This window comes from Heloderma suspectum, chromosome 2, assembly GCF_057233095.1.
Source record: "Heloderma suspectum isolate Gila_16-S chromosome 2, 16-S_ref, whole genome shotgun sequence".
Taxonomy (NCBI): domain Eukaryota; kingdom Metazoa; phylum Chordata; class Lepidosauria; order Squamata; family Helodermatidae; genus Heloderma; species Heloderma suspectum.
The window spans coordinates 23,760,088-23,779,543 of record NC_139459.1 but is presented as its reverse complement, the minus strand read 5'-3'; positions in this window follow the sequence as shown (position 1 = coordinate 23,779,543).

Below are 19,456 nucleotides of genomic sequence, written 5' to 3'. Positions count from 1 at the left end.
CCATCTTCCGATGGTATACCAACATATCTCTGGTTGTACTGATCCATTTAGTTTTCATGGCAAGAATACTGGGGTGGGTTGCCATTTCCTTCCCCAGGGATCGTATTTAGTCTGACCTCTCTGCCATGACCTTCCCATCTTGGGTGTCCCTTCACGGTTTAGCTCACGACGTCATTGAGGTGCTCAAGCTCCAGCACCACGACAAGGTAATGATCTCCTTTGCTGAAGAGAAAGGAAGACAAGGTATAAAAAAAACGCAGACAGTTCTGTATCATGGTCAGTCCTCATTGGGTTATCTTTCTGCCCCCCCCCCCCCGCCTTCAAGTCTTGTATGGCCACTAGCATGGCTAAAAGTGTTTGCACCTTTGTGTCTTCTCTCAAAAAAAGAAGGGGGAAGGTTTAAAAAAAATAGTAGCACAACTTTGCAAACCATCTTAAGTCAAGTTACAACCTAACCCTTTGAAGACCAATGGACGCTCAGTTACCTTGTTTATACCATTCTATTTACAGTTAATGCCATGAAGTTTAATGGGACATAAATCCTAGTGGGATTTACTTGGAACATTTACTTAGGAGTAAATCATACAAGTGATGCGTGTTTTCTGGAAAATTTTAAAGTGAACATTTGCATAGGGCAATTTGCATTGGAAATTTTTCAGTTTGCATTGGAACGTTTTCAGATGCAATTTTCAAATTGTACAGTCTTGGATGGGGGACTACCGATATAACACCAAACTCCCTCTTTGGAAGATAAAATATACAGGCAGACAGAAAGGTAGAGACAGATGTTTTGAAACAAACATCTCTGTTCGCTTGATTCCGATGGCTTCATCTAGAGAACATAAATGAAATAATGATCAGTCATTCCTTACAGATAAATATATCCCACAATATTGCAAAAGCGCTCAGGTCGGTTTTTGAAGTTACACAGTGCTTTGCTTTATGAGCCATAAAATGTGTAACTACTGTCGTTTGATCCACAGGTCACAAACTGCATTACAGCTCCTGTTTGCCTGAGGCAACCTTGCAGCAGCACTCTAAAATCCTAAATTCAAGATGCCTAGATTCCTATCAAGTAGGTAGTTTTCACTGACTTAAAAAGTCAGATGCAGGTGATGTTGAATGAAGGGCATGTTGGCAACAGGTCAAATGTATATTGTAAGATAATGGGCAGATCCATATACAGGGGCAGGGATGTTCGTCACACAAATGTCTTGGGCTAGCCATGGATTTTGGCCTGATCCAGCAGTGCGGTTTTTATATCCTTTTCTTAGTTTCTCATCAGTGTCATACCTATCCCGCTCAGGATTCATTTATTACATTTTAATTCCCCAAGGGACTTGCATGAAGTTCTTATTTAATCCTTACAACCTAGTGAGGTAGGTTAGGCTGAAGGAGAGTGGTTGCTCAAGATCACCCAGTGAACATTGTGGCTGGGTGGGGCTTGAGCACAGATCTTCTGGGTCCAAATCCTCTGTTCAATTTTCCTGCCATCTCGCTCACCATCAATCTTACTATTTGCGTTGCCCTTATTTTCGCTGTAGTCTACGTAAATATTTACGTAGACTACCCGTGCCAAAATAAGGAACGCAAATGGCGGCGCCCATGGGCGCCGCCATTTGCATACACGCTTCCCCCCCCCCAAAGTCAGCTGTGATAGGCTATGTAAACATTTACGTAGCCTATCACGGCTGACTGCAGGCCAGGGATGCAAAGGGCGGCGGCTACGGCCGCCGCCATTTGCGTCCCAGCAAGAGACGAGGTTCGCAGCCGGAGAGGCGGGGCACTCCCCCCCCCGGCCAGAATTTTGGCGGGGAGGGATGGGGCGCCTCCCCCCGGCCAGAATTTTGGCGGGGAGGGACGGGGCGCCTCCCCCCCGCCCAGAATTTCGGGGGGAGAAACGGAGCGCCTCCCCTTCACCGCAAAGCAAGCTTCGGGATCAGGTAAGAGACTTTCGTCCATCCCTAGTTGTTCCCAGATGGGCATTCTTGTCATTCATTTTAGTATACTTCAGATGTACCCACTAAAATAAGGGTGTCAAACCTCTTCCAACCTGAGGGCGGTATTCAGTTTTGGAGAAGCTCTCAGGGGTTGAATTCCAGTAGTGGCAGAGCAAGGGGGGTGGGGGGTGAGGGGGAAATAACGGCATGTTTAAGTTGAAAGCTCTTACTGCCAGTAAGCCTTAGGAAAAGCATTTCAACCTTTTACAATAAAGGGAGGGGGAAAACAGAGAAAAACAAGGAAACCACCAAACCGTTGGGGGAAGGGGGCATGGCCATCTTGGAAGGCCAGATTAGGACCCTAGGCAGGCTGGATTTGGCCGGTGAGCTTGAGGTTTGACAGCCCTGCTCTAAAATGCAATACATGAAGCAGCTCTCAGAGCATCCTGAGTGTTTCACTATGGTCAGAACTTTCCCGTCATACATTTCTTCTCTCAACACTGCGGACCCTTGTAGGATTTAGATGCCCTGTTTCCAAATGTAGCACCAATTTTCAAAAAGGGATCCGGGGGGACCCGGGAAATTACAGGCTGGTTAGTTTAACATCTGTCCTGGATAAATTGGTTGAAGGCATTGTTAAAGATAAAATTAGTAAACATATAGAAGGACAAGCCCGGCTGAAAAAGAATCAACACAGCTTCTGCAGAGGTAAGTCCTGTCTCACTAACCTTTTAGAGTTGTTTGAGAGTGTCAATAAACATGCAGACAAGGGTGATCCGGTAGACATTGTTTACTTGGACTTCCAAAAGGCTTTTGACAAAGTCTGTCACCAAAGACTCCTGAGCAAATGTAGCAGTCATGGAACAAGAGGAGAGGCCCTATTAATGATCAGTAACTGGTTAAAGAACAGAAAGCAGAGAGGAATAAATGGTAAATTCTCCCAGTCAAGGGAAGTAAATAGTGGGGTCCCACAGGGATCTCCTTTGCTTTTCAACCTGTTCATAAATGATCTGTAATTAGGAGTGAGCAGGGAAGTGGCCAAGTTTGTTGATGATACCAAATTATTTAGGGTAGTTAAAACAAAAGGGGATTGTGAGGCGCTCCAGAGGATCTCACCAAACTGAGATAATGGGCATCCAAATGGCATATGCGGTTCAGTGTAAGCAAGTGTAAAGTGACATACAGTGGGACAAAGAATCCTAACTTCAAGCTGATGGGATCTGAGCTAGCAGTGACTGACCAAGGAAGAGATCTTGGAGTTGTGGTGAACAGCTCAATGAAAATGTCAACCCAGTGTGCAGCTGCTGTAAAAAAAAAAAGGCATACTCCATGTTAGGTATAATTAGAAAAGGAATTGAGAATAAAACTGCCAACATCATACTGCTCTTATACAAATCTATGGTGCGACCACACTTGGAATACTGTGTACAGTTACCACACCCAAAAAAAGGTATTGTGGAGCTGGAAAAAGTGTAGAGAAGGGCAACTAAAATGATCAAGGGGCTGGAGCATCTCCCCTATGAGAGAAGGTTACAACAACTGGGATTGTTTAGGAGGGTAAGGGGAGACATGATAGAGGTCTACAAAATTATGCGTGGGAATATGGGTGGGAGGGTGCTGTTGTGCTCATGTCCTGCTTGTGGATTCCTGGTTGACAGCTGGTTGGCCATTGTGTGAACAGAATGCTGGACTAGATAGACCCTTGGTCTGATCCAGCATGGCTCTTCTTATGTTCTTCTCCTCCTCAGTGTCCTTCCCCATCTTCATAAGGTCTCTCAGACCACAGAATGACTCTGTTCACCTGCTCAAAATTATACATGCCACCACCACTGCTCAGGACCTTGGTAGGTTCTCCTGCCCAGGCTCTCATTCCATCTCACTTGTTCAGTGCAAATAGAAGCTTTGTCTACTGCTTGCCATCTGTTTTTCAAATATCACATTGAAAAAGACATACAGTTGTAACTCTGCTATTTTCCTCACAACCTGTTCCAGCTTCACTCCCTATCCAATACTTCATTCTAAAATTAGATGTGCTGCAGCTTAAACTGGCCTGGGCCCAGCTTTCTGGCCTGGAATCCCTTTTAGGTATCCTAGAAGTGAGGGGACTAGCTGAAGTTACTCAGTTGCAAAGGAAATGTACATTTCACATGCTCAGAGGTTCTCTTCTGTTACTTAGTATGTCCCAGTACTGCACTGCAGTGTTGCTTAGGTCCCTTTTGGGGTTCTGAAGTTAAACAGGACCAAATTAACATGTAGTAGTGCTCATTGGAAGGACAGATACTGAAGCTGAAGCTCCAATATTTTGGCCACCTAATGCGAAGAGAAAACTCTCTGGAAAAGACCCTGATGCTGGGAAAGACTGAAGGCAAAAGGAGAAGGGGACGGCAGAGGATGAGATGGCTAGATAGCATCACCGATGCAATGAATATGAACTTGAGCACGCTCCGGGAGAGAGGGCAGGACAGGAAGGCCTGGCGTGCTATGGTCCATGGGGTCACGAAGAGTCGGACACGACTGAACGACTGAACAACAACAAAGCAGGGGGAAATGTATTACTGGACTCAATCCCTGTGAGTCCTTGCTCATGTTAAACCTTGCCCATGCCTCAGTTGATTCTTATGTGCTACCTTGAGGGTTCCCAGATTAATTTTAACCCTCTATGGCTAGGCAACCTTTTGGGGGCATGGGCACATTTGGCAATTTGATAAACTGTGCTGGACACCACCACAAAATGGCTGCCATGGGAGGCATGGCAAAGGACAAGTAACCTGTCAAAAAGACTGAGTACAAGGGAGAAGTGTGGTCTGAGCCCCAATACGCTAAACTCCTTTAAACCTGTAGTTTTCAGCATCAACAGAAATCAATTTCATAGCAATCCCAGCTGCTAGTAGGAAAATGAGTTAAATTTGTTTTTAAAAGTGGGAGGGGTTGGGTGCTTTGCCAGGTGCCAAGAAAGGTATCCAGGGACACACTTGTGCCAGAAGGCACCATGTTGCCTACTCCTGCTCTATGCACTACTTCATCTCTCCATCTACAGAGCTTAACTGTCACGTTTGTGGGAGTCACACACCTATTTTTCACACACCATATTATAACCTGTTCTGCTCTGTTACCTGCTTTCCCTCCAAATGTCCTAGCTCCACAAGACGAAATCGCTCTGGTCCCCCCTTTATCCATCTCCCCTCCCTTCATAGAGACAGAGGGTGTAATATTCCCCTGCCTCCCAAGGCTAGATTAAGGCATGTCCTAACTGGGCTGCAGCCCAGGGCCCACAGTCACAGGACTAGTGTTCTAGTTGCGCCTCCAAAACATTTTGTATATGGTAATTCTTACAGCATTGTACTTTGTTTCTGCCATGTCTTAATGGGGAGTGCTCTCCCTCCTCTGAATTTACTACTCATGTGTATTCCAGGCATAAGGGAGAATTATGCCACTCAGAGCTCACTGACCGGAAATGGGCTGGGTGGCGTTCCAAACCCTTTCAATAAAACCTCAGTCTTTGGTTTATAACTCAGCCACTTACATGCAGATGTGTAGGCTTTCCCTATATTCAGTGTGTGTACACCAGATGTGGTACCAGGGAAGCCGCATGCCATCAGGAGTGGGGCCAATGGCACGCCACACAGTTCCTTGTTCTCAAGAAGACCCCTTCATGTGACTGTGAAGGGGGCTTTAGAGACTTTTGATTCCAGGCTAAAAGTGGAAGATGGTGTTCCACTTGGAGAGCTTTCCCCAACCTGGCACCCTCCACTACAACTCCCAGCATCCCCTGCCCAAGGAAAGAGGAAGCTCAGAGTTGCAGCCAGCCTTTGTGTTTTTAGAAACAGAGATCAACCATTGCTACTGCTTCCCAAAATGCATTGCTAGATGTAATCTGACACCTGCAACACCTAGCACTGGTTAATTCATTCAGACTGCAAATCTCCATTTTGAGACTACGTCTATCTAAACTGCAGACCTCACGGCCATAACACCTGGCCAATTTGGGGGACTTTGTTTATTCCCCCGTTGTTGTTTTTGCCTGATGAAGAGGTCTAGGGAATTCAGAAGCTTGCACAATTTTGTGGAAGTTTGGTGGATCCTAATAAAGATATTGCCCAACTGTGGATTTTGGATTTTTTTTCTCATGGACCAGCACAGCTTCCTTTGTTTTTTTAATGTACCTAGCATAGTTTTGTATAACAATTCCAGCTGCTGTAACATTTCCTCACAGGGGAGTTGCTCCATCCCCTTTATCATTTTAGTTGCCCTTTTCTGCCCTTTTTCCAACTCTACAATATCCTTTTTAGGTGCAGTGACCAGAATTGTACACAGTATTCTAAGTGTGGTCTCGCCATAGATTTGTATAAGGGGAAGTGGGGGAGAGAAGGGAGCAAGTGGTAGCAATGATGGGAAAGAGCAATAGCAGCTGGTGACAGTGACAGCAAGAAGGTAGACTCACAGAGAGGGGAGGGACTGATTGAGGGTATCTTGCCTTGCCCAAGGGCCCTCAGAAATCTGGAGCCAGTACTGATTTGTACTGAGGCCTTGCAACTGAGCTCATGTGGTTAACCATTATGCCAGCCTACCCTAACCTGGTGCCCTCCAGATAGTTTGGACTTCAACTCCCATCAGCTAGCAAGGCCAGCGGTCAGGAATGTTGGCAGTTCTAGTCCAAAACAGGAGCACATCAGGTTGGGGAAAGCTGCAATACAAGATGCAATACTGGACTTTCTTTCCAGTCCCTAACTGAATTGGCCCAGGGAAGGAAGGACCACCTTTCCCTGCATGGGGAGAGTTCATATGTTGATTTCTGCCAATGATGCAGCCATTAAAGGCACAAGAGCCGTGCCAGGGAAAAATAAGGTTAGCTACCCTGGTGTTTATCCTCCCACACACATACTCACAGAAGTACTTAAATCTGATCCTGTGCCAAGTGATATATCCCTGGGAAGCACTTGGGTTCTGATTTATCCACATACTGTAATTAAAGCAATTAATCCCTATTTGGTTTTCTTCCTTCTATAAGCTGGGGACTCTTATGTTATGCTTCCTTGTAGGGAGGGAGGGATAAAGAGAGAGGAAAGGATTGAGTTAGATACGATGCTGGCTGCAGTGCTGCCAAAAAGTCCTTTCTCATGTAGGAGTTCCTTCACGCTTTAAAGGTTTTTACACCTGCACCTACTACGACCAGTGCAGCATCCACTTGGACAAAGAATTGCTGGCAGGCAAACAATGAATGTGTATGAGTGAACGCATAGGGTAAAATCTTTTCAATAGGATGATGGAGCTTCTGCATAGAGCTTCTGTGTGGGTAGGAGTTTTCTTGGCAGTGCTGCAGGTGCCCTGCAACATATCTTTCCCAAACTGGCACTTAGTCTTGCAATTAACTAACTATATGTGGGCTGAGACTTTCATAACATGCAAAATTGTTATAAGGTTAGAGATTGGGCTCTTCAGGAGAGTAGGTTTCTTTATTACACAACTGAGTTTTCACAATTGCATGGGCAATAAAGGGTCACTGTTTTCTCTTTTTTTGCAGATAATGAGTCCAACTAGACATTCCTTAGATATGAATGAGTAATACAGACCTGTGAATGGTAAGATTCCAAAATCTAGCTTTGAGTTTATGGGACTGGGGGGGGGGGGGTGACACGTGCATTCACGTGTATTACTTACTCATAGAAAGTATAGTTTGCAGACACTGGGCTGTCTTGATTTCAGTTGGAGGGGTTACACGAATAGGTTTTTAAATGGGTTTTAAAAGTTCATAACTTTGGATGGATGGATCATTGTCAATCTGCGTAGTAGTCTGAGTATGCAACTGGTGTCCAAACCAGTTCCTCAGTGATTAGGATCTCTCAGGGTTTTTATTTTGCTAATTACAAACCCCATGGGGCTGATTTGAAGACTGGAGAAGCAGGGCTCTATGAGGTGGTGTTTAACCCTTCTCTCCCATGACTTTTCCCTATGTTGCCTCCCATGCACACGCACACACTGAAGATACTATCAGGTCTCTCAGTGTGAGGGAAGAGGCAGCTACAGATGCTTTTCCCATCCACCCCCACCCCCAACAAAGCTAATAGCACGGGGGTGCAGAACCTCAGGCCTGGAGACCAAATCTGGCCTGCCTGTGTCTGGCCCTCCAGGCAGTTCCCCAGATGGCCAGAGTTCTTTCCCCTGACGGTTGATTGTTTAGTGGTTTTGTAGCTTTTGTGTAATTTTGCCCATTTTGAAAGGTTCAAATCTGTCTCCTAAGGCTTAGTTACTGTCAGTAAGAGCTTTAGGATGCAATCCTGTTGTTTTTGCACTTGATGATGATAAGCCTCTGAACTCGAAAGTTTACAATCATCCAGTGCAGAGTGGAAGGTGCGATGGAGGTGTTCTTCACCTCCCCATCTTCCTGCTCTGCATTTTCGCTAGATGGGTTTTTTTGCCTGTCTAGCTGTGTGGTTTCAGAGGGGGAAGAAAAGAGACTGGAGAGGCCTCAGGATAGCCGTATCCTGGCCTCTCCCGTCTCTTCCCCTCCCCTCCCCTCCCCGCCTACTGAAACGCCCCCTTTCCTCATCCGAGGTTGGGTTCCTGACCTCAGCAGGCACGATTCTTTCTGTGCTTTCTGTGCCAGCTGCAACTGAGAGGGGAAAGAAGCACTGACTCTGACCTCAGACCTGGGAATCTGAAAAGACCCTATGGCCCCTTGGATGTTGTATAAGGGCCATAGGATTGCTTCCTTTAGCTAAAATATTCTGGTGTTATTGGTCCTTTTGGCCCAGCCCTCTTTTGTCTGTGCCCCCCGCCCCCGATAGCTTCTCTGAAATGGAAATCGGCCCATGGGCAAAAAGAGGTTAAACATCCCTGTAATAGCAACTTCAGACAGAGGGCATGGTAAGAATGAGCTAAACACCTTCTCCCAGAGCACTGCTTCCTCATTTTTAAAACAGTCTGCTGGGGCTGCTAATTAGCAAAACTGAAACTGTCATCTCCCATTTCAGGATGGGTCTGGCTCCAAGTGTGCAAGTTTCAATGCAAAGTTAACAATTAAAAAAACAAAATAATTCATTTCATTTGTCCCATTATAAAGATAGATTAACAACAGAGTAGTTTCAAAATATATTTAGAACTGAACATTTTGGCTTCCATCCTCATGAGTAGCTGTGTTGTTATATACATTCTCTCTTTCTCTCTATCTTTTATACCTCTCATACCTGATTTCACTAGAATGGCTTAGGGAGCAATCCTATGGCCACTGACACTGTCTAGATGGCCATAGGATATGCTCTTTTCCGGTAACCGACCTCCCCGCACGTCCGTGCTGACTCCGAGGCAGCGCGGAGAAGCCCCGTCCTCTGCACGTGGAAGAGGAGCGCGGAGCAACTGAAAAGGGGTGGGGCTGGGGGCGTTCTGGGGTTGGAAGAGCAGAGCTGCGTGTATGACACATCCTCTTCTCCTGGTCAGCACCCCCGTGGCTAGACAGCTGGAAACGGCTGTCTAGTGGAAAATAGCAGGGAAGGAGAGGTGTGGAGGGAACAATCCCCCCTGTGCCTCTCCTGCCGTGCTTTGGATAGGTGGTCACCTCCCAAGTTCAGAGGCGGCCGCCCATCTTGATAGGATTGCGCCCTTAATGTCTTCTTCAATGCTCATTGTATTCTCCAGGCACTTGCATTGATTTTCATGTTAATCTTTATAAACTTTTACAAAGTGTACTGTCTTCCACTACTGGTTACAGTTAAGTCTCCCTAATATCCTGAGTTAATCATGTTTCTCATTTATTCCCACCTGTCTCAAATTTTTGCCAAAGCCTCCATTGAACCTGTAACAAGCAACTGGAGACGCTAAGGGGATTAATGGCTTTTAATTTCTACTCAGGAAAGCAGATGTGTAATGAAGAACATGTCTATGAACTAATCCTAGGTTACTTGGCTCAAAAAGTTAATAAACCTAATGCCCGTCTGTCTTTCCATGAAAAAGCAAAGGGATTCTTTTTATATATGCTAACAAGGGGAAGATGTGACCTGAAGGGCCTGGCCCATGCTCTCCCACCAAGAGTCACCTGCTTCCATGTAATGAAATATTCCACCCTTAACAGATACACTGTGATATGATCAGACTCAGCAAAACAACATCGATATTTTCAGCCTCCCTTGCCACAAGCGGGAATTACTTACAATCTGGTTTTGTCAAAGAGAACCAGTACAGCAGAGGAACAAATCACCTGTCTTTCCGTGTCACACAAGCCCTTCCATAAAGAACATTCCAATGTAAGTGTGCACGTTTACCATTTCACTTAGCAGAGTGATTGTAGTCCATTTTACAGTTGTATTTTCTTTCTCTGTTTTACTACAAGAAAACTCAAATGGCTCAAACTTTCCCTTTTCATATTTCTGGAGCACCCTAAACCTCATGATTAACCAGCACTGCTATTCATTATATACCCGTGATAAATAATTCACATTTGCCTTACTAGGCTTTACTGTCTGCTCATCGGGGGTGGGGGGTTTGGAATATTCTAAGGTGTCCTCAAATAATATCCCTTAAGTGTTTACTTAGGTTGAGTGCCAGATTTCTGTAGGAAAGGAAGATTGAAATAAAATCATCAGACCTTGTTCATGCATGAACAATGACTACAATCTCTATAATTATAAGTATTCATAATAACATTGAAAACATACTTTATATTTATATATATGAAATATCTGAGGAATTAACATGGATCTTTCTTAGTGTGTGTGTACACATGTCTAATATATAGAATGTATACATATTGAAAATGTAGGTCAAAGAAACTGCACATGTTGAATATATCAGATACAGTTACGTCATGAACGGTTAATAATAGATTAAGACAGGATCAGCATGTGTCATGATTGATTGGATTTAATTAGCTCCTCTTAAATTAAAATATGCATAGGCAAGATTTCTCCTGTTTAGAATGATCCGCAATTATGATAATTTACCAAGATGTTTGGGAGGAAAATACGAAGTTTAAACTAGATGCTATAGTAAAGGTTTGCTCAAAAGGGACCATTGACTTGATTAATTAAGACACGAGTCCTAAATATGTCCCATTTCTGTCCATAGTAAGGGCCAAACTAGATGAGATGAGGAAAACGTTAAAGCAGTTTACCAGTTCATCTATTTATATGGTGAAATATAGTTGTGGTTCTCCCAGTTTGATCCCTGCATCTTTTCCCCTACATAGAGAAATGTTGCTCCGGATAATTTTGATTGGGGAAATGGCCTATGAGGAAAGGATTAATCTCCCCTTCCCATAAGCCCCCCTCCCCACCATTGTTACATTAAATTCACAGCCCCTGAAGTTGCATTTCAGCTCCTGAGTCTCTTGTGTCTAACCTAGCTTGGCCCAAACTGCTTACAGAATTACAGTGATAATGAAAGAAATAGTAGCTCATTGGAAATGTATTTCCTGATTTATATAGAATTTTTGTGAACTGCCCAGACAGCTTCGGCTATTGGGCGGTATAGAAATGAAATAAATAAGTAATATATTGTAATTCCTGTCCTGCAAATAGTTAGGTTGGGTGAAGAGAAATGCTGCTGGAAGGGGGTGGGCAAGAGGTGCCCCTCTTCCCAGCAGCCCCCCAAATGCCTCTCCTGAAGGTTGGGGACCCTACTGAATGGGAGTTGCTGTTGGCATGGGGGTTGAGGGGTGGTGATTCAGCATGGTCTCTCAACCCTCAGGACAGGCTTTTGCAGGGGTGAGCTGCCAAGAGGAAGGAAGGATGGGGAAGTCACTCTTCCACCTACATTTTCTCTGCATCCAGCACTGTTATGCATGCATATGTCTAGGTTTTCATCCCAGCCTCCTTCGAAGGTGCCCATAATAGCATGCATGCACTATACAGTGGTGGAGTGGTAAATTTTGAAGTGCAGGTGCTCATCATTACAGTCTCCATAGACACACTGCAAGGAGGGTTAAAAAATGTAGGCAACTATCTTGATCCATATCAATAAAGCAGTTCTAGTAGTTATCATCTCCACCAGTCTTTTGTATCGCTGTTCACATGTAACGACAACCTATTGGTTTAAAAACTGATGGGTTGTCATGCACAAATGGACAATGCCTGCAGTGCACCTCCTTCTTCCCCTTTTTGGCTCCTTTGTAGGTTGTGGAGCATGACATGTGAACCCATGGTTTGTTGTTGGGTTAACTGCTGGGTTGTTTAGCCCCAAAAGAACCCAGCGGTCCAGGTTCACATGTCACACTCCACATGTCACACTCCACAATCTTCGAAAGTGCTGATGATGGGTTGCCCAGTAAAAGCAGAAGAGGCGAGCAAGTAACAGGCAGCATACCCACTTGTCCCTGCTCATCCCCGACAACCCATCAGTTTTTAAACCAATGGATTGTTGTTAGGTATGAACCAGGTCAATGGGCCTTAATTGCCCATTCAGGACTAAGCCACTACATTACCCCAGGGAATAATGTATTGTTGATGGGAAACTTCATTTCCCCTCAGCTACTCAGAGGATTGCAGCTAAGCTCAGAGGGAACAGGGAATCCTGAGGGGGATAGCCGATGATCAAAAACAGTCAGAACTGCATGCCTGAGAGCCTTGGATCCACTTCACCACTGCTTCTACAGGATTAGAGGAAATGCCTGCAATTAGGGATTATGATGGGCGTTTGTAGGCTCATTAGCCTCCATTACATTTGACAGTTTTCAAACTACTGATGTGGAATTAGGGCCAGTGCTATCATAACTTGAAGGGGACTTAGAGTGGCCAGGTGCCCTCCTTTACAGAGGGCCATCCTCTCTTTGAAGGTGTCCTGTCTTTGAAGGGCCAACCTATCTAATTCCAGTTTTAAGTTAATGAGCCATAAAAGCTGTTGTTCATCCAGAGTTAGCACCTGGACAGCAGGCTGAACAAGCAAACACACAGGGCATCTGGTCACAGTCTTCCATAGTATAGTGGTATGTACTGTATTTCTACTTATAACAAATTCTAACTTTGCATCTATACATACAAATTAGCATATGCAAATATTCAAATCATTATACTCTTCTGTCCTCTTTTTTGGTGATTCATAAGTGGCCACCCTAGGGGAAATCATTTTCATTCCCTTTCAGAAATGATCATCTGTATGCAAACAGAATTTTTTTATTATGTTGAGAACAACATTACCCAATTTTCCTTTACAAGCCAGAATTACTGCTCCATTGGGTATGAGCCTTCCTGGCATACACACCCAACGTACTCTAACTTGGGTGAGGGAGAGCCCATGTGGAGTGTCTTTTCTTTTAAACGTATTATAATATTAAAACTGGTCGTTTCCTGCTATGTGATGCTTCTCCAGCTGACTTTGCTGGTTTTCATTCAGTTATATCCTGACTCACATACAACCATAGTATGCAGCTGCTTCCATGCACCAAACTAAAGTATCTGGAGAAAAAGAGAACTTGCAAGTAAGCATGATTGACCTTTTAGAAGCCATACTGCTGGGACCAAAAGTATAATGCAGACTTTCCCAACCAGGTACTCTCCAGAAGTTTTGGACTTTAACTCACATCAGCCTCAGTCAGCATGGCCAGTGGTCAGGAATCCTGGGAGTTTTCATTCAAAACATCTGGAGGGCACCAGGCTGAGCTATGCACCAAGACATCCATGATTCAAATTTCACCCAGACATGAACTCATTAGGTGGTCTTCTTGGGCAAGCCACTATCTCCCAGCCTCAGGTTCTTAATACTCCCCACCCCCCATCTGTAACATGGGAGGGGGTGGTAATCATACTGACATATTTTACAGGCTGTTGAAAATTACTGAGATTCTGCATGAGATGAGCTCTGAGCACAAAAGAAGAACAATACATAAATACTAAGGGTTAAATCCAGCATCGTGCTCGTGGAAGTCTGCTAGCGCAGTGGGGCTTTCTCCTTCTCTCCTCCACCCTACAGCCCTCTACACTACCCAAAAAACTGCTCCAGAGGGTTTCACAGACCTCCGGAGCAATTTTTGAGGGAACACCAGAAGTTGTGGGGAGGGGGAATTGCTCCCTGGTTCTGCTGATGGAAGCATTGGATCCAACCCTAATGTATCATTATGAATTGCTGTGGAAGTTGTACTCAGAAGGAAAACTGTCATACCCCTTTTCTCAGCCTTTGGGTCAGGCTCCTCTCTTCCAAGCTCATGTCCGTGAGAGACTAGAATATATGCAAAGCACCCATCCCCAGCACCAGTGAGCATGTAAAATACATTTAAATGATTGGGTGCAGCTGCCAGAGCTTAAAACAGCAGGTGGTAGAAACTAGGACAAATATCATGCATGATGTCACTCTCTTTTCTCTTTGTTTCCTGGGCTCCAGAATCCAATTGGGCCCTGCTTTCTGTGCACCACCTGCATGGATTAAAGTCATTACATAGCTGTGTTATAACAGCCCCTGTGTCCTTCTGCTAAGGACTGTGGTTGCCTGGGTTACTGTCATTTTCCCCCTTCTTAAATATGGTGTTAGCCATTCTGATGCAAGAACTGTCATCGCAGAGTGAAGAGAGAGAGCTATTCTTTTCGTATCTGAATGTGACTGTTCCTTAGTGTTCCCACATGGAAACATTCACTGATTTGAAAATTCCTTCAATCCCAAATGTGGTCATTTTTACTGCAATGCATTCATTTGCACTAGCCATTCAATTTGATCTTCATGGCTTTCCTAATACCATCCATCACCATACTGAAAAACTGCATAATTGGGCCTGAGTTATTACTGAAACCAGCTACACATTATGTACAAAGGCCTGGCAGATGTAGTTGTAGTAGTACTACTAGTTGTTGTTCAGTCGTTCAGTCGTGTCCGACTCTTCGTGACCCCATGGACCGTAGCACGCCAGGCCTTCCTGTCCTGCGCTCTCTCCCGAAGCGTGCTCAAGTTCATATTCATTGCATCCGTGGTGCTATCTAGCCATCTCATCCTCTGCCGTCCCCTTCTCCTTTTGCCTTCAGTCTTTCCCAGCATCAGGGTCTTTTCCAGGGAGTTTTCTCTTCGCATTAGGTGATTAGTACTACTAGTAGTAGTTTTTAAATGAAAAGCAATCTAGGGAGGCAGTTATTTTGTGCGGAAGAGTGCATGTGGGTGAATACTTAATCCTTTCCCTGCTGTCTTTTTTGCTCAAGATTTTCACCACATACCTTCTCACTCCCCACCCAGCATTCCCTAAGCATGTTTTTAAGGTTAACTATGCATCAGAAAGCCTGGAGTGGGTGGGGGGAGTGTGGTCATGTGTCCTCTTTTACAGAGGACAGTCCTCTATTTGAATGGCTGCCAGAGGACTGTCCTCTATTTTGAAGGTGTCCTCTGTTTGAAGGGCTGTCCAGTCCAAGTCTGGTTTAAAGATGAAGAACTATCAGAAGGAAAAGTTGGGCCCTGAAGTTGCCCATCAACAGCACCTGGACAGTCAACTGAGCATGAAATACAAGTCGCCTGGTCTTCCACAGTATGGTAAGATGTACTGTAAATTATAATTCTAAATTTGCATCTATACATATGAATTAGCATATGCAAATAGGTGTCTTCTTTTGTCCTCTTTTTTGGTGATGCATTTCCTTTTTTTATTCTTCACACGTGGCCACCCTAGGTGTAGGGTCTTTTGAACAAAAAAGGGATGGCAGGGAAAAGGCTAAGCAACCACTCTTCTCCCTGTGCATCTTTTATTTATTTATATTATTTTTATGCTGCCTTTAAGGGTAAAACCCTCCCAAGTCAGAGTGCTTTGCTGCTGCTGCACTCAAAATTGCAGCCTACCTTGGCAGTTTTCATTTTTTAAAAACTCTTGGGGTTTCATTGCACATTGCGTGTATAGTTAGCCCTTTTAAAACATCCTTATTCTGCATTCACTTTTTCTTTTTAATTTCTTCAACAAAATCTAATTCAGCTCAATTGTTGACCATCTTCATCCTATCCTTGCATTTTCTTATATTTTGGAAATTACTTTCTTTACTCCAGAGACCATATCCACGTTCCTTATGAGGCGTAATACTTAATTCAAATATCTTTTCAAAGGTGGTTATTTATCCCACATCATTTCTCCTCACATCTTTTCCCTGCTGTGATCACAATAATTCTGTTACATGGGATGTTGCCTCTGTTTGTTTGGAAAATGCTACTGTTGATATCAGTTCACCCCTGCCCTGTACTGCTTTTAATACATTCTTCTGCCACACAGAGGTCTGTGTGCTACTCCCTATTATTAACATGGACCTGATTATGATAATGGCTACTCCTGATTCAATAGCAGCATTGACTTACACTGATGCAGAGGTGCACAGCCTTCGGTAGCTCATGACCAGTAAAATCCCACAAATCATTAGATGATGCAGCAATCCTTGTCTATTAGAACATTTCTGATTGTATCCAATGTGTCCTTTTGTTCTTTGATCCTGCAGAAGCTTCTTGAATGGAAATGGGAGAAAGTCGATTTCCACAGATTCCTCCTTTCTCTTGCATCCCACTAGTGGTACCTCACACAGAGTTCCAGAGGGCCTCCCAACACCCTGGAACCGATTTTTAGGTGTGTGAGTGCAGCAGCAGCAGCAGAGGAAAGGGGGAATCAATGAAATCATACCACCTTCCATTCACTGAAGCCTCCACTGGATCAAAGAGCTTTCTGTGAATGGAAAGACACTGTTGGATACAAACCAAAGAATCGCTCTGCTGGATCAGACCAGAGGCCCAGCTAATCCAGCATCCTGTTTCCAACAGGGGTCAGCAAGGTGCCTCTGAGAAGCTCACATACAGGACATGAAGACAATAGCTCTCCCCTGTTGTCCATCTCTATCATTCAGAGATGTACTGCCCCTGAATATGAAGTTGCTATTGTGGTGTTGCTGCATGTCCCAGTTTATATGCACATGTGAAATTGCATGTTTTCATGTGTAACAACAGGTGCAAGGCGAAGGAGACCTTTACCATAGGTGTGGTGCACTATGCTCCAACAGAATGGGTAACAGCTACTTCTAAACTGGGGAAATTAGCTCAAACACTCATTGAAATCCAAAAGCATAGACTTTATTTTTTTTTTTACAGATTTTGTCCTTAACAGACAAAGACCCGCATTACAGAAGAGAAATGCCTTACCCCGCATCCGGCTTGCCAGGCCATGTGGAAGTCATTGGGGGGTGGGGGAAGAAAGGAGCGAGAATGATGCCATGGGCGTTTGCTGTATGGTGCCACCTGCTGGAGGAGGGGCTTACGAGATGTTTTAGCCTATGGGGCCCCTCCCTTCAGCCTCTTTGAGGTGCGGCTCCCTCCCTCCCTGGATGCCGTGTGGGCTCTGCTGGTTGCCCTTTTGAGGGCCGAGTAGGATTTTTTGGCTCATAGTCTGATTGGCCAAGGCTATGTGTCTTTTTGCCTTGTTCATACTGTAAGTGGGGCAGGAGTGTTGTATAGGTAAATCCAGTTACAATTCGACAGTTAGGTCAATTTGGTCACATTTCGTTTGGCAGGTAGGCAGGTATGGGCGGCCATCGTTAGTGGGGACAGGGATGGTGAGCATCCTGAGGCACCCTTTTGGTGACAGGTGATGCCTGAGGCTTGCTGCTCAGGGTTTTGCAGCCCCAGTGGGGAGACAAGGATTACCTGTGAGGCCAACTCACCTCACCCTCTCAGTGTTTTGCAGCCTGGGAGGGGGTGACAGGGGAAGGCCTCCCTGAGGGGTGGCAGTCATGCAGATGCCACTCAGCAGGCACAGAATATTTTGCCTGATATATTGCTCCGGTAGAGAGCGGAGGACAGGAAGGCCTGGTGTGCTGTGGTCCATGGGGTCACGAAGAGTCGGACACGACTTAACGACTGAACAACAACAAGTTGCCAGCATCGATGAGCTGCCCGCCCAGGTCTTCGCCCTTTGCAGATTTCAATAAATGTGGCCCGAGTATTATATCATATACTTGTGTCTTGCCTCTTTTCCCCCTCCCTTCCTTTCATCTGCAAAAACATCTTGGTTAGTAAAGCAGCCCCCTGGCACATGGACCAGTATACTAGTTCCAGTAGGCCTAACACACAGAGAGAGAAAGAAAAGGTTTGGAGGAATTCACGTTTGGTAAATGAGCAGAAAGTGGCACTATGGAGATGGCAAGGCAGAGGAGTGGGAGACTTTGCAGCCAGGGGAGCTCAGGGACTGCTCTGTGGTGCTGCCAGGCCTGGACCACGGGGCACCAGTCTGGGGCTCTGAAGTCTGGGAGGGCCCCAAATGACCCTCTGACAGCTGCAACTTCTAAATGCCACTTTCCCACAACCCTAGCCTAGTCCTTAGTATTTTGAGAGGTTATGTGATATTTTAAAAGATTAGATAACAACTGAAGTGCCTTTAAGAAGAAAATAACCAGAGCAATTTAAATGCAAGTAGCTGTTTTGATTGCCTTTTGTTTGCAGCAGAGGAAAAAGCAGAGAAAAACTACCCTCAGCCTTTTGCAATCAAGTCTGAATGCTTCTTCATGCAAAGTAGAATAATTATATCTATGCACTTAATTTACCTGTTTGTTCATTCATCTCTAGGAAAATACTCTGGAGCAAATGTTAATTTATTTTAAAAGAGTTATCACTTTGTTAAAAATTATAAGGGGTTTTTATCATTGCCTTTTTTATCATTGCCAATGTTGCTGTTCATTTGTATAATAAGCCTTATTATAGGATTCTCCAACAAAAAGGACTAATCAGCGTCTGAACACAGATAGATTTTTTTAAATTGTTGCTGAGATTTCTCTATTCTCTGGACAACACTTCATACTATGCCTTCATCAAGGTTTCTGTACACAAAGTGGTACATTTTAAAAACGAGCACAATTGTCTCCACTCCGTGCACGGAAAGGAGTACTCACCAGGAGTGCCTCTGGAGAATATTAGAACAGTCATATCCCTTACTTGGCCCCCGCTGTGTGCATTTGCTGCTGCTCTGCCAGTCCTATAGCAATGTCCCTGGCTGTTCATGGGGAACAGAGTCCCTTACCTTGCTATATTCAAGGTCCCACTTATTTTTAGACCTTTGGCGCATATACCATTAATGCTCCTGTTGTAAGTAGCTTAGGGTGGCCATTTATGAATTGCCAGGAAATGCATCATCAAAAAAAGAAGACAATTATTTGTATAAAATTTACAAATGCTAATTCATATGTGTAGAGGCAAATTCAGAACGTATTATTATAACTTAAGTAGAAATACAGTACATCTCACCATACTGTGGAAGACTGACCAGGTGACCTGTGTGCCTGCCTGCCTGTTCAGTCTGCTGTCCAGGTGCTAACTCTTGATGGGCAATAGTTCTTATGGTTCATTATCTTAAAACTGGAATTAAACAGGAGAGTGCTGGAGAGCAGCATGCTTTGTGATGCAGCTAAATGAGGCACAGTGGGGCTCCATTCCCTGTGAATATCCACATTCATCGCAACACACTTGACACAGTAGCAACGCATACACAGAGGGGTGTCCTGGGAGAGATGAGGAACATTCTAACTAGTCCTGCAGAGTTCCCATCTGCATGTGAAGAACAGAGGTTTATGCTTGCAGCTTTTAAAATCTGACACCACAAA